Here is a 15,518-nt window from a genome sequence, read left to right as displayed (position 1 = left end):
CATGGGCAAGGGGATGTGACAGGGATGTTACAATTGAGGTTGCTAATCCAGTCTAGGGTGCAGCCTTGGTCGTGGGTGGGCTCGAACGAGTGGTGTGTAAAGCCAGCATGGTTAAGTACCATGACTACACTGGTGGCTACTGAGACAGCTGGGTCGTTGAAGCCTAGGTTGATGTCCCCAAGGATTACAACTTTTGAGTTGGGTTTGATGGATGAGAAGATGCTTTGCAGTAAATTATCTTCGAAGGTAAGGCTGGGGTCAGGTAGGTGGTAGCTATGAAGCATGGTGATGGAATCAGTCGGAGACATGGAGATCTTAGCGAGTAGGGATTCACAGTTGGGGATGACGTTGGTTTGTGTGACTCAATAGTGAGGGTGTTTTTAAAGATGAGAGTGGCACTGCCTCCTGTTTTAGAAGATCTGTCACATCTTAGGGTGGCGTAGCATGGGGGGATGGCAATGGAAAGTGTGGGGCCAACAGAGGGTGGAGACAGGTTTCTGTGATGGCTAGCAAGTTGAGGTTGTTGGAGGTTATCAGGTCAAGGATTTCAGTTGTGTGGGCCAGGACTGTTGTTTCATTGATTAGCATTCAGTTGATAGTGTTGCAGAAAGGTCTAGCGGTCGTGCATGTTTGCAGAGGTCGCAATGGCTGGGGAGCTTAGAGAGGGAGGCGAAGGATGAACTGGTTGCAGAGTCTCAGGAACCTATTTCTCATAGACATCGGAGGGGGCGAGGGGATTGCAGAATCTGGGATTTTAGGTTGTGTGGGACCTAGTCTGCGAGCCTCTGGTGTGCCGAGTAATTGGGAAGTGTGGGATGCATGCAGTGAGCCAAGTGCGTAACCTGAGGAATCTGTTCCTCATAAGGATCCGTGGGGGTGTAGTGATGGCAGAGTCAGGGATTTTGGGTTGTGTGAGGCCTGGTCTCGAATCTGCTGTGGGGCAGTGATTGGGTCGCGTAGTGTGGGATGCACGCGGTGAGCTGAGTACACAGCCTGAGGAATCTGTTCCTCGCAAGGATCAACGGGGGGCATAGCGATGGCCAAGTGGGGGAATTCGGGTTGCGTGCGGCCTGGTCCACGAATCTGCGGTGTGCACAATGTTTGAGGAATGTGGTGTGGGACACATGCAGAGGGCCGAGTGCGTACACAGAGGAATCTATTCCTCGAGAGAATCAGTGTAGCGATGGCAGATTCAAGGGTATCAGGGTGCGTGGGGACTGGTCTGCGGATCTGCAGTGGGCGGAGTGGTTGAGGAGCCTGGTGTGGGATGCACGCGGTAGGCCAAGTGCGTAGCCTGAGGAATCTGTTCCTAATATGGATCTGAGGGGGCATAGTTATGGCAGTGTCGAGAGCATCGAGCTGATGGGGCAGTAGATGGGGTGGCTAGGGAGTGCGTTAGAGGAGCAGCGAGGTACGGAAGAGGTGCAACACGAGAGCGCTAACCTGCGGTCCATGTGGAGCAGGAGTCCTTGGGACTGACTGGGCTTGCTTGGATGGAGCTGTGGTGTCCCTAGGTTAGGAGCAATGGCCAGTCTCTACTCTGTTTGAGGTTGTTACAGGACCAAGGTGATGGGGCTGAGCCAAGAATGCGAGGTGAGGTGTATAGCGGACGAGTTTAGCAGCGCAATTGTGCGGCCCCTAACACCTGCAGCGCTCAACACCATGCCCTTGGCCTGTGCGGGCTTTGCCGCAGAGGTTACGGCATGCAGGTTTTAAAGAAGCGGAGTCGAAAGTCGATGAGTAGCACGTAGTGGAGGTGGATCAAGCAGCATGCTCAGTGGACCTGTGTCGCTTAACACCACGCCCTTGGCTTGCGCAGGTTTTGCCACAGAGGGTTCGGCAGGCAGGTTTTAACAAAACAGAGTCGAATATTGATGTGTAGCATGTAGTGGAATTAGATCGAGCAGTGTGCTCTGTGGACATGAAGCGCTCAACACTGCACCCTTGGCCTGCACTGGCTTTGCTGCAGAGGGTTTGGCATACAGGTTTAAATGAAGCAGAGTCGAACATTGATGCGTAGCACATAGTGGATGTGCATCGAGCAGCGTGCAATGCGGACCTGCAGCGCTCAACACCCCAACCCTAGGCCTGCGCGGGCTTGCAGCAGAGGGTTTGGCATGCATCTTTCAACTAAGCATAGTAGAATGTCAATGCGTAGCACGTGGTGGACGTGGCTCGAGCAGCGTGCTCTGCGGACCTGCAGCGCTCAACACTGTGCCCTTGGTTTGCACAGGCATTCAGTCAATATCAAAATATCTACGTCTTGTAGGGCTAATTTGGAGAAAAACAAGGAGGGTCTTGGGATTCTGTCTGCCAGACATTAGTCCTCGTTACAAAGGCTTTACCCAGATTCTATAGCTCACTATTTTTCACACAGAAGAAATATCCAAAGCATATCAGTCTTTGCCTGCCCTGGGGCAGTCCAGCACCAAAATGCTAGGCAATTCTCTGAACAAGAGTACCAACAGCAACCCCAGACACGTGTTTTGGTCTGGTTGGACCTCATCAATAGGGTGGAGCTGTGCCTCTCTAAGAATAGTGAGCAAGGGCTCCACGTCTGAATTCCCCTAGTAATTTAGGCTGAGACCCAAAGTAACTCAAAATATGCACAAAAACAAGGGGGTCCTGGGATTCCGTCTGCCAGACATTAGTCCTGGTTGCAAGGGCCTTACCCAGATTCTTTAGCTCTCTATCTTTCACAGAGGAGAAATATATATATATATTTTTTAAAATATTTTTATTGGTTTAAAAACAAACCTTTAAAAAGTTTTTTTTGTTACAAGCATCAATTCCTGCACATAATTCATTGAGTAAACCCAATCCTGCCAAAACCCAAATTAACTGTTACATCTTTCTAACAACCCAGTCATTAAGATTGAGGTAAGTCCGGTTTCAACAAGTTCTCAATCACGGTTAAGAAAGATGTGAGTGGAAGTATCAACTTCATGTCGATCCCGTTGAACATTTTCTCCCACCATTCGTCGGCGCATAGTGAAGGATGGCCCTCGGCCCATGGGCCTAGATGGATTGATCGCACGTCTCTCAATTTATTACAGAACAATACCAAATGTTTAAGGGTCTCCACCTCACGTGCACATAGCCTACATGCTGTGTCTAAGGATGCATTACAATCCCATACTTTGAGCCGCTCTTTAGTTTTGAAGGCATTCAGTCTGAACAGCATGAACACTCTCCTTGCGTTTGCACTCAGGAACAGGCCTATGTACCTTTGTAGGACATTAAATGCCCTCACTTCAGTCGGTACATCAGCCATCAATGTCTTGTCAGATCTTTGAGCGCATGTCGCCGCCTAGTCAGCATGCCAGATTTTTAACTTTGCAGCATCCGGATTGTCGTGCAATGTTTCCATGGTAATATCGAATTCCACGAGGAGGTCTTCACAGCGTTTGGCCCACATTGCTACCATTGTATGACCCTCGGAAGATATATCATGTAAGATCTGAAATGGGGAATGTTCTTGCGTTTCTGTGTTTTACGAAATAAAGACAAGAGATTCCAACAAATTCTACCATGCAATGAGGTTAGTGCCAATTCATATCTTATACATGCCGTGGACAGCCCCTTTGGCAGACTCAATGCTTTGGACCAAAACGTGTTCTCCAATGTAGCCTATAAGGTGTCGGGACATCCCAGCGCATTTTCAGCTCTGTACGTTAGGATTGGAGTAACCTTTTGTTGGTAAAAGTATCAAACTGGAATTAGCAAAAGCCTTCCAAATTGTTTGTTTATAAGCAACGCTTGGTTGGCAAGTTGATGACATTTCCTCCTGATTTCAATGATCCATGGGCCATCATTTATATTAGAGCTTATCCGCATGCCTAGATATTTCACACTGCTTGACAAGCCTATCGAATCGTGGCCCAGCTTCCATTTAATTTTGCTTGTGGTTTTATTTCGAGCTGTTCTCAAGTTGTTGAGCACCATGATTTCGCATTTGGAGGTATTGATCTCTAGTTGATTCATGGTCACGTATTTGTGTACTGCATCTAGCTTTCTCTGTAGGCCAATAGCTGTTATATCTAGTACAATCAAATCATCTGCGTTATATCTAGTACAATCAAATCAACTGTGTATAACAGCCAGCTAATATGCGACATATGGAGTTTGGGAGGAAAAGATCGCACAGAGTTTATGGCATCTCCAATGTCAGATATGAAATGGCTAAAGATAGCGGCAGCCAATTGGCAACCCTGCTTCACTCCCTTATACGTCTTGATCTCTTTGGAGAACGTCCTACTTGGTCTAGTCGTATGTATCTGTGTGTAGATCTTTAATTGCATTTACCAAGCCAGGTGAGCAGCCCCATAGTCGCAGCTTGTTCCACAGCATTTCGGGGTTAATGGTGTCAAATGCATGGGAGAAATCGATAAAGGCAAGATAAACTTTAGTGTTGGTACGTATGGCCTCCGTCTTCAACAAGTTCAGAATAAGTAAATTCAACGAACATCCAACGTATTTAACAAACCCAGCTTGTCTTGTGTCTACCCTATTAGCCTTTTTCAACCATTCAATCTGTTTTCTTTGTAGCACTGTAGCGTAGATTTTGCCGAGAACATCTAGCAGTGCCACCGGACAGTAGTTTTTAGGGCAGGCTCTGTTTCCCTTCTTAAAAATAGGCACAATTATAGCTGATTTCCAGGACCTAGGAGTCTGCTGTTGTACTCTTATCCTTTCGAACAACTCCAGACACACATCTGCCCAGATTTCAGGATGTTGCTTAATTGTGAAGTTCGTCAGACCATCTGGTCCGGGGGCCCTGGAATTGTTTGCTTTGTTTATTATGGCCACAATAACTTCTTTTGAAGATTGTGTGTCCCAAGATGATTCCAATGGGGTAGATAGAATTGGGGTGACGTTCAGTATACTATAAAGAGTCTCATAATGTGTCTGCCATTCAGCTTCCGTCACCATACAATCTTGGAGTGCCGTTAGAGGTGCTTCAAGATTGTTAATAATGCGCCAAAAATCTCCACTATTTTTGTTTTTTAAGCACATCAGCATCTTCTCTGCATCCTGTTGTACCAGTAGGTGTCTCTGACCTTTTAGCCAGTTTTGTAGTTTTGTTTCGCCAGCTGATTTTCCGCTATTCTTACATGGCTCGGGAACATTTTGTTTTTACGGATTGTCGAACGCATCAGACGCTTCCTCTTCAGCACCTCTGGGTCGAAGCAATGGGTATTTTTGAATGACACATTTTTGAGCCCTATGTTTTTTGTTTTAAACACAGATAGCAGCGGTGTATATTCCACTGTTATGCCATCTCTGTGAAATTGCTCTGATAAGTGCGTGACTTCGTTTGTGTTCAGCCGCAATCTGATTCTACTGGGTTCCACCAAAACCTGTGGTTGCCACTCTAGACCAGGCTTATTACTAGCAATTGAGAACTCCATTTTTAGCATGTCATGGTCGCTGTTAAGCATGTGGACCACCTTTAAAGATTTGACTCGGCAGTGGAGGGCATCCGATGCAAACATATAGTCATTGGTGGATGTTAGCTTGCCTCGTTGCCACGTTGAGCCAGGTGGAATATCTCCACGAGTACCTCCATTTAGCATTGTTAAATCCAGAGCTTTTAGTTCTTCCAGACATTCTTTTGCAAGGCTTGCTCTTTGTGCTTTTAGTGGTTTAAAGAAATCTATGTTAATGTCACCAGAAATTATTAAATTTATTGACCATGTAGATTCCATCAAGTCGTCAATAATTGTCGAGATTTGATCTATGAAGGAAAACGAGCCTGCCCTCTCGTGGTTCCAATATATATTTATAATATATATGCGATCCAAGCAAGCCTTTATATCATGGTGTTTCCCAATCTCAGACACCTCGAAGTAAGAAGAGTAGTTTGTCAATTTTAAAAGATCGTAGCCCGAGGATCGCCTAATGAGAGTCACCAACCCTGCCATAGGGCGACTCTTTTCTAGTGTAATGGCAGGATTGAGGGCACCTTCGAATTCAGAGACCACAGGTAGGGTACTTATCCATGTCTCTTGCAAGCAAGCTACCTGGATTCCCTGCAGCCAGTTTGAATTAAGCAGATGTACAAATCATCTCGTGTTCCATGATATAAAAGTGCATGATGGATTGCTTTCCTCTATCTGGCATTAACTTAATCTATTTTTGTTTAAGGATTGTGCGAGCCAGTTCCAATTGTCCATTTGATCCTTAATAGTCGGGCTGCTTGATGGAGTGTTCACAGCAATCTTGCAATTGATTCCTCCATTTATGGTGATTCTAATAATGTCCATCTTACTACTCAAGGCATTGAGATGGGTTTCAGAGAACGAAACCTTCGGCAAACCAAGTTTTAAGATGCCATGTGGTTTCTGAAGAACGAAGTTCTGCTTGTCAACTGCCTTCTTGGTGATGGATGAATTATCAAAGTGCTCATTCTGAATGATTGAGTCGGACGTTCCTTCTCTCGTGTGAGAGAATCGGTCAGGTGACGTAGATTCCATGGCGTGTTTCAAAGTTGACTCATTGAACCTGTAGGCTTCAAAACCCAATGAGCATAAGCCGTCTGCGGCCTCTAAGATTGCTCCTGCAATTATGTTTGATGCTAGATGCAAAATCGCCTTATCGTTCCGTTTTTCATCAGGGAACTCTACAATTTTTACGTCCTGAGAACTCAATGCTCGTAATTGGGGAATGTGGTGTAGAAGTTTTATCACGTTTATGCGGTTCAAGATCAGACTATTGCAAGAGTCAATTCTCTCAATCAAGATCTTTGATACAGGGATATTGATTTCATGAATTTTGTTTTTCTGAGACTTTGTTGTAACAGTGGAATTATCAATTCTCTCCGTAGCATATTTATCCTTGGTCCCATGCGGTGGACGTTTTAGTGATGGTATTAAATCATTACTATAAGACTTCTCATGACCAGCACTTACCCCAACAGATAGCAGTTGGTCAGGCTTCATAATAGGCAAGGTGGTTCTCTGTAGATTAGCCCTTAGTAGAGCCCTTTTTTCTTGTAGGGTGTGCAACTCGGGACTTAACGGCAATGTGTCGTTTGCCACGTCAATAGAGTTCTCACCAATAATTGAGCATGTTCTTTCGCTGTTAATCACATCTCTGTCATTAATCGACCCGTCTGAGGAAGTGAGCGTGGTTTTCCTAGGTAGCGCAGCCCCACTGTCAACAACAAGGTAAGTGTAACCTTTCTCAGTGGTTCATGTGGTTTGGGACTGTCTGATGCAGCCTTTACTACAGACCGGGTGGGCGGCTTCTCGCTATCCTCGCATTCTGGGTCGTTATACACGGATAGGTCCAATAATGCGTCCGAACTATCCTGCAAGGCATCGTCGATCTGAATGACTTCCTTTTCTGTTAGTGTGGGTGGTGGAACAATCGTTGTAGTCTTGTTCTCAGGTGCCTTTAAAGGAAGACAGGTATTGGGTGCATTCACCTTCTCTACAAATTGGATCACTTTAATGTTCCGCAAACATTTTCAGGCCCCACAAGCTCGATTCATCTTCCTCCCTGGAAGGTTTTTGGATTTCTTTATTTGTTGTTTGTGAGGCTGTATCTGTTTTGTTGTTAACAGAGTGGGGTGAGAGCCACCATTGAAGAGGAGAAATATCCAAAGCATATCAGTCTTTGTCCCGCTCTGGGGCAGTCCAGCACCAAAATGCTAGGCAATTCGCCTTTGAACAAGAGTAACAACAGCAACCCCAGACACGTGTTTCGGTCTGGTTGGACCTCATCAGTAGGGTGGAGCTGTGCCTCTCTAAGAATAGTGAGCAACGGGTCCACGTCTGACTTCCCCTTGTAACTTAGGGTGAGACCCAAAGTTACTTAAAATATGCACAAAAACAAGGGGGGTCCTGGGAGTCTGTCTGCCAGACATTAGTCCTGGTTACAAGGGCCGTAACCAGATTCTTTAGCTCACTATCTTTCACAGAGGAGAATTATCGAAAGCATATCAGTCTTTGTCCTGCCCTGGGGCAGTCCAGCACCGAAGTGCTAGGCAATTCTCCTTTCAACAAGAGTACCAAAGGCAACCCCAGACACGTGTTTCGGTATAGTTGGACCTCATCAGTTGGGTGAAGCTGTGCCTCTCTAAGAATATAGAGCAAGGGGTCCACGTCTTGAAGGTCAGTGACACCACTAAATGCTGACATCACCCCACCATATTCGTTTTGCTTAAAAGAAGAATCCCCACATGGTATGCTCAGCATTTTGGCCAATCTCACCACTTGCTATCATTGCACTGCCAATGTAGCTCCCTTAATACAATTTTATTATATTTTGAAGCATTGTAAGTGCTGAATTTCAGAACAAATCTCTTTGACTCACGGGGGGAGGGAGGTAGAGGGAGACAAAGGGGGTCATTACGAGTATGGCGGTTGGGGGTTAACGGCACCAGTAAGGATGCCGGTGCAGTTAACCCCCTACCGCCACATTCTGAGGTCCCTTAGCGGGTCCCACCAGGAAGGGCTGGTCTGACCAGCCGTCCTTAGCGGGACCCGTTAAGGGGCCATGGAGCTTATAACGGGCCCACTATTTGCGGGCCCTTTATTAGCTCCTTCCCCATTCCAATTGAGCCCTATGGGGACTCAAATGGGAATGGGGAATGGTATTCAGAATGGGGACCTACCGGGTCCTCCAAGGTCAGAATGACCCAGTAAGTCCCCATTCTGTCTACCCGGACCCGGACATGGGTTTGGAGGCAGCCATGGTGCTGATAGCACCATGGCTGCCTCCAAACTCGTAATGACCCCCACAGACAGGAGGGTACATCACATAATCAATTGCAGTGCTAGAAAAAACATATTTCTAATTAATAAGAAACATAACCGTACTCATGTATTTCAGTGAATAAGGTACAAGAATGTCTAAAGCACTACCAATGCTGTTCAGTGTAAACCACCAATGGCCTGCTTGTGCAGCCAGGACTTAATAAGTTTCCTTCCTAAATTTCTTATGATTTTGTTTCACCCTACTTTCCATCTTCTGGACTCCACCGCCAAAGGTTTCTGCCTCCCACATGATTTCCTTAAAAAGTTAGGATAGTAAGTAGGTTGGGCATGAGGGATCTCGAATTTCTTCTAAATCTATATTTGCAGAGGCTTGATTTGCAGGAGATAGGCCATCTCTTCATAAGGGCTTTACAGCCTATGTGCAAGGTTTTGAATGTGATCCTTTCATCAATAAGAAGCCAACTTCAGGCTTTCTGGGCCGGTGTCATTGCATCCCAGTGTTTCATGGCAAAGATCATCCTTGCAGCAGAGATGATGTCATTGGAGACGAGGGGTCAACTGAGCCAATATAGGTTGAGTTACAGTAATCCAGTCTAGCGAAAACTAGGACTCAGCTGATCTCTATTTTCTGTGGCACTTCTAGGTATGGAATAATTTTCTTAACCATGTGCAGTTGATAGTGACTTTTTTGCAATACCAGGTTGATTTGTAAGATGTATAAAACAATATTGTGAAATACAATTCCTTGATTTGTATCTTTCAGTGGAGTGGGTGTGGTTCCCAAATTTAACAAATGCAAAAAACATTTGAACAGAAGGGACTGGTTCAGTTTATCCAAATCAGATTATTTCCATTTTCACTGCCTTCGTACACATGTTTTGTTTATAGTCCAACTTAAACTTCTTTGTAGCATGAAGGGTATGAGGGCATTATTATCTTACCTAACCATAATGTTCAACACAATCTGGTGATCATAAGTATTTTTTGTAAAATTGAAAGTGCAGACTTCAATCAGAGCTGCCAGTGGTCTGATTTAAGCATTCAATAACCAAAGACAGATGATGGATCCCTGAGGAACACCAAAAACTAATTGACTCTGTGAGGGAATGAAACCCCATTTCATCATCTGGGTGGACAGGTCTAGAATGTAATAAGCTAGTCCAGTAAAGCGCATTGGCATTTAAACCCATGATAGCACCAAATCTCACTATTAGCCAGGAATGATTGATTGTGTCATATACCGTACGAAAGTCCAATGGAATAAGTATCACTCACCTATTCTGATATAACCACTCAAGGATTTTCTCAGAAGAAACGGGCATATCTCTGCGCACCTATGGGGCCAAAGTCTAGACTGATTTGTAAAGAGCAGGAGTTTGTCCTTCATTGAGTTGCCAAAAATGTTAAATGATTTTCCACAAGAAAGGGACATTTGATATAGTGGATAACTGTCTACTCTCGTGGGATTGCTATTTGGTTTCTTCAGTACAGAGTCATCTTTGCTGATTTTAGTGCAATTGGGAGACGGCCCCTGCACAGAGACACGTTAAAGATAACCATGATGGACAGAGAAAGAAAAGCAATGACCTCCTTTTTAAAGCTAGCATGACATTGTTCAGAGGATTCTCTGAGTTGTTTGGTCGGAATGATAGGGTGCCCGGGGGAGATTGGTAAAACATGTTGAACTGTGCAATGGCATGTTCGTCAGAGTTGAGTGGCATCCCATATCAGGTTTTAAGTATAACAATTTCCTGTATTTGTGTCCCTTTATCCTGAAATGATGATGCCAATTTCCTAGCCAACGCAACCAATGGTGAGTATAGTTTGTTGAGGATTAATTGGAGTTCTGAGTAAAATTTGAAGACTTTGAGGACTTATCAGCTGTTGTGAGGAGATTTTAGAAAAAGCATTTATTTTTCTGTTTGAGTGCCTGGAGACCAACTCCGTTGGTGACTGTGCAATATATAAGTACCTTTCACATTAACATTAACATTAATTAAAGGATGGTTGAGGCTGTTTCCATGATTTTACAATTAAGCTTCTCTACATTGAATAGAGATACGCACCATGTTCACTCTAGTTTTCTGACTGCTTTTTTCAGAGTGTACAGCTCTTGGCCTGAATCACTTATTTACCTATTAACTCATAGATTTGAGTATTTTGGTTCTCACTGTCTTTACCCAGGATATGTAACAATTACCCTGCACAACTAGGTGGTTGGCAATTATTATTTCGAGATAAGTATTATAGTTGACTTGACATTTACCAATACATTTCAAGGGATTTTGTGGCGCCTGCAGCTAGAGTTTCAAATGATGAGGTACAATTAATGTGATTCCACCGGTTCTTTGCACATTTCAGTCATTTGCTAGAATTGTGTGGTTTTGAATGAGGTACCATAGTATTTACTGCTATAGTGCCATTATCCTTCAGCTGTGTTTCCTGGGCCCTAGGATTTTAATTTCAAGTCCATAAAAAGCGAGGGCGATATTAACTGCAAATGTCATGGCTGACCTGCAGTTGAGAGTGCCAAAAGTAAGTTTGGCATGGGTATTCTCACCGTGTTTCTAGTCTGGAACCTTTGCAGGATTAGGTATCCCCCTTGTGGGTGTGGTGCTCGCATAATTCGTAATGGTAGTGGATCAGGAGTGGAAAAGATATATCTATATTTTAGCTGAGAGGAGTTGGCTGTAAATTATAATGTAAAGATGCAGGTCTGGACTCTGCTGGTTCTAATAGCATATGGTCTCCCTCTTTTGTTGTTCAGTCCAGGGAGTGTCACTGTTTCTTGTGAGCAGACGATTTTGATGCAGCATCTCCAAGGTAATAATCTAAGACATGGCTTTGGGGCTCATGTTCGTCTTTTACAGGCCTGTGAAAGGATAACACATGTTCACTTTGTTTAGGAAGTATGGTAGGATGTTGTCCAATGTATTTGTTTAAAGTGTATCTTTTTATTAAACATTTTACCATTACAATTTTAGAAACAAGAACATTATCCCTCACCACCCCCAACCATTGATGCCCACTCCCCTATAATAGGAGGAAGATGCTATGCGCCCAGGAACTGTACACAACATCTGGTTGCTTTTTTGTTGAATAAGTGCAGGGAAGCTCGAAGGTCTTCCATCACATCTTGTGTTCTCAAGGCAGAGGATATCATCGCTCCTTCTGGGCCTATCCCCATCTACGTGGCCCCTCTAATGTCAGATTTCCAGTAAGCAGAAAGTCTCTAAGTCTTGTATGGCACGGGAAGTCCTTATCATGTGTCTTCACATGTTCCAAAAATGGATGCTGGATTTAGTAGCACGGGCTTATTTCACCTCTCAGTAAATTTGATATTTTATCATTAATTAGGATCAACAATATTTTTATTACCATGCTGTCAGCGCTCGGATGTAGCCACATTTCCAGTTTTTTTGTAATGTGTAACCTGGCTGCTAACAGTACTTTCATGATGAGATCCCCAGATGTAAGCTGCAGTGGGAACTGTGATGAATCATATGGATCCCTCATGTAACCCCTACCTAAAGTATCCTCCCGGATGGCCCGGGAAAGGCGCATGCTTCCTGATCCTGACCTTGGGGGTGGTGTACTGCAGGAGGATCACAGGGAGAAGAAAGGGGTCTGGAGAGTGAGGAGTACCTATGCGATGAGACAGAGTATTTAGCCTCTTTTCAAGAGGACCTTCCATCAACACCACAGAATGTAATGGCTTGTTGCCATCATAAATCTATTATTCCACAAGGTGACCATCTGAGTCAGAATAAATTCAGCCATAAACATTGGGGTGGTTAGAATAACAAATATTCTGTAATAACCCAAGAAATGCATGCAGTTTTAAATTCCCCTAGTTCCCAAAAGCCTAATAAGAGAAAGCTGTATAATAATATAAGTCTTAAAAGCCAAGAACCATAATCCTCTTCTCAAACCTGCCTTATGACTGGCTCTTGTAATATACCTTTGTTAAATTTTGTAGAAAGTAGAAATCAAACTCACAATGTGGAAAGAGTAAAGAAAACATACTCTTTCATTCAGGACTTCAAGTCCCATAATTCCCTCACTACTGAGACGAGGAAGAGGGATAAAGTGTAGCAGAGATGTAGAAGCTGTCGGCTAATTAACAGGAATAACCTACACCGGAGAGAGACTAGAAGGCATAAAGGGCCCCTCAGGTGCAGGTAGTGGGGAAGGAGAAGAAGCAGAAGCAGTTTGAGAAGCAGTTGAAGTGTAGGCTGTTTATGTTGCGGGAGATAGAAGTAGAGGATCGGGAAGATGCAGGAACCATTGCAAGTCGTGAGAGGGTCTGTGCCTCTATCATCCCCAATGGCAGAGGTTGTGCAGAGGGAAGCGTGTGAAAGAAACGCTTACCCAGGAAGACTATGTCGTGCAGAGCTTTCGCAGTCGTAGTGTGAGCAGTCGAGAGGTCTCAGGTGGCAGGGTTCAACCAGAGACTCTCAGGAGTCAGAGCGACTCCAAATCATAGTGGCAGAGGCGCCGGCGACCGAAGAGAGAAGGTGCACCTGGTCGGGAGAAGCTACAGTTGCAGCAGTCCTGCAAATACCGAGAGGAGCACCTGGAAGCGATTTACCCCGTGAATCTAAGGCACGCCGGTGCAGGCCGTGTGTTCAGCGCAGGCAGGATCACGCGCGAGCGGGTGAATGGCAGTATAAGCAATGTTACCAATGCCGAAGTGTTGTTAACATACAAAAAACAGCTAATAAGCATCGCGAATACTGAACATGTTACAAACCTACGAAGGCAAGCTAATAAATCTTAGGAATGCTGAACTGCTGTAGACTTGTAGGTGGCTGATAGTAAACCAAACAAGGTACAGGAATTAAAGTGTGAGTTTGGACAAACACCAGCAAGCTGGTGGGGAGGTTGTACTAGAAACCCATGCATACCACCAATACCCAAGCCAAGAGACATTGAGAAACTGGCAAAATCAATCCAATAAAGGTTGCCAAACACAAGTGGGGAATTTGGAGAAGCCCAAAGTTTCAAAGGTTGCCATTCAGGTTCAGGAATACCTATCATTGTGAATGGTGTAGATTCACATTGTGTAGTGTCTCGTGTGTCATGGGACACTGTGTGCCACGAGACGCACGAGGAAGGAAGAAGGGCTCGTGAAGAGAACAGAGCGGGCTGACGGTTGGAGAAAAGAGAGGAAGAGAGAAGCACGGTCGACATTCATGTCCCCTTTACCCCTATTACCTATTATATATGTATATATATATATATATATTTACTACTAAAGTGAATCTAAGCTACTAATAAAACTCGTAATCACTTTACCTTGTTTCCGCCCCTACTTCAATGGCGATGAGGATTTCAGAGATCACACGGCCGTTGAGAGGGACCTCTGGCTGGTAAGCAGGTAGGAGCGGCTGCCACCAGCCTAGCCTGCGCGTGTCCAGGAAAAGTAAGCTGCAGTTTCCGTGATGCGTTTACAGTGAATAAAAAAACATAACGAGACGCTGCAGTTGCCGGCAATAACATTGGAGGGGGCCGCGCATGCGCTCTATGTTCCACTGTGTGAAAGGCCCGACAGTCGGCGTTGTGCTGAGTATCCACAAATGCTTTATCCAGAGGCAATCTTCACTGCTCGCTCTGCTCGCAATCGTCTCAGTATATTCATATTAACTGTTTGTAATGTACTGGTAATCATCACGACTCTTAGACCTCATCCTCCTCCCAGTACTTATCACAACATCAAGATAAAATTATAATATAAAGAGAAAAGAGAAGACAATAATAAGGAATATTGTGCTTTGCCTCAATCAATCACCAGTGTTCTAACCAGTCTCACACATAACACGGCTGTGATCTGAAGTGTTAAGGAAAGCACAACAACAAACCATGGTACTGCAGAAACAGTCACCCAGACAAGAAACATGGCATTGCATTGCGTTCCTGCTTCTCAAATGTTTTGACCAGAAGTGGGGGCATCGACACTACCCTGGAAGAGGTGGCTCAAGTCCTTTGAGCATTATGCAAATGTGGTCTGTGGGACTAATTACAGTGTTGAAAGGAAGAAATCCTTCCTGTTACATTGCCTAGGACTGGCAGGACAAGAAAAATATGAAGATCTGCCGGATCTCCTGGAAGAGGAATGTGGAGATATGAATGAATATGAGAAAGCAATCAAAAAACTTAACAAACACTACAAGAAGAAAGTCAGTACTATTTTAGAAAGGTATAAGTTTGGTAACAGAATTCAAGAACAAGGCGAAACTGTAGAACAGTATGTTACAGCCCTAAGGAAGTTGGCACGTACCTGCAAGTTTGATCAACAACTGGAAGAAAGGATCAGAGACCAGTTTATGTTAGAATGTAGAAGTGGGAAAGTCAGAGAGAAATTGTGGTCAGAAGATGACCCTCCACTGGATGTGGTGTTAAGACTAGTTAAAGAAGTTGAACACACCGAAACATGTGTGCAGACTTTGGAGAATAGAATGAAAGAGGTGTCGATTAAATCGCCAGTCAGTACCGTACAGTCTGATCAGGATGAAATCATAGGAGCCATAAGAGGCACTAACAAAAAAATGTTGTCAAGAGCAAATACAGTTCATCAAGAGATGCAAAAATGAGAGCAGATGAGAAGCACGAGTCTGACAAGAAAGAAAGTCGGTTCGAGTCATATAGAATGGCGACACCTGATTTTGAACATCAATACCGAGGACGGAGTGCCCAGAGAGGAAGAGGACGAGCAAGGCTGAGGGCATGTTACAGGTGTGGAAGTCCATCGCATTGGGTGAGTAGTAACACTTGCCCTGCATTAAAGCTAATCTG

The sequence above is a fragment of the Ambystoma mexicanum genome, chromosome 10 (assembly GCF_040938575.1).
Source record: "Ambystoma mexicanum isolate Mex_15411 chromosome 10, UKY_AmexF1_1, whole genome shotgun sequence".
NCBI lineage: Eukaryota > Metazoa > Chordata > Amphibia > Caudata > Ambystomatidae > Ambystoma > Ambystoma mexicanum.
This window is presented reverse-complemented; position numbering follows the sequence as displayed.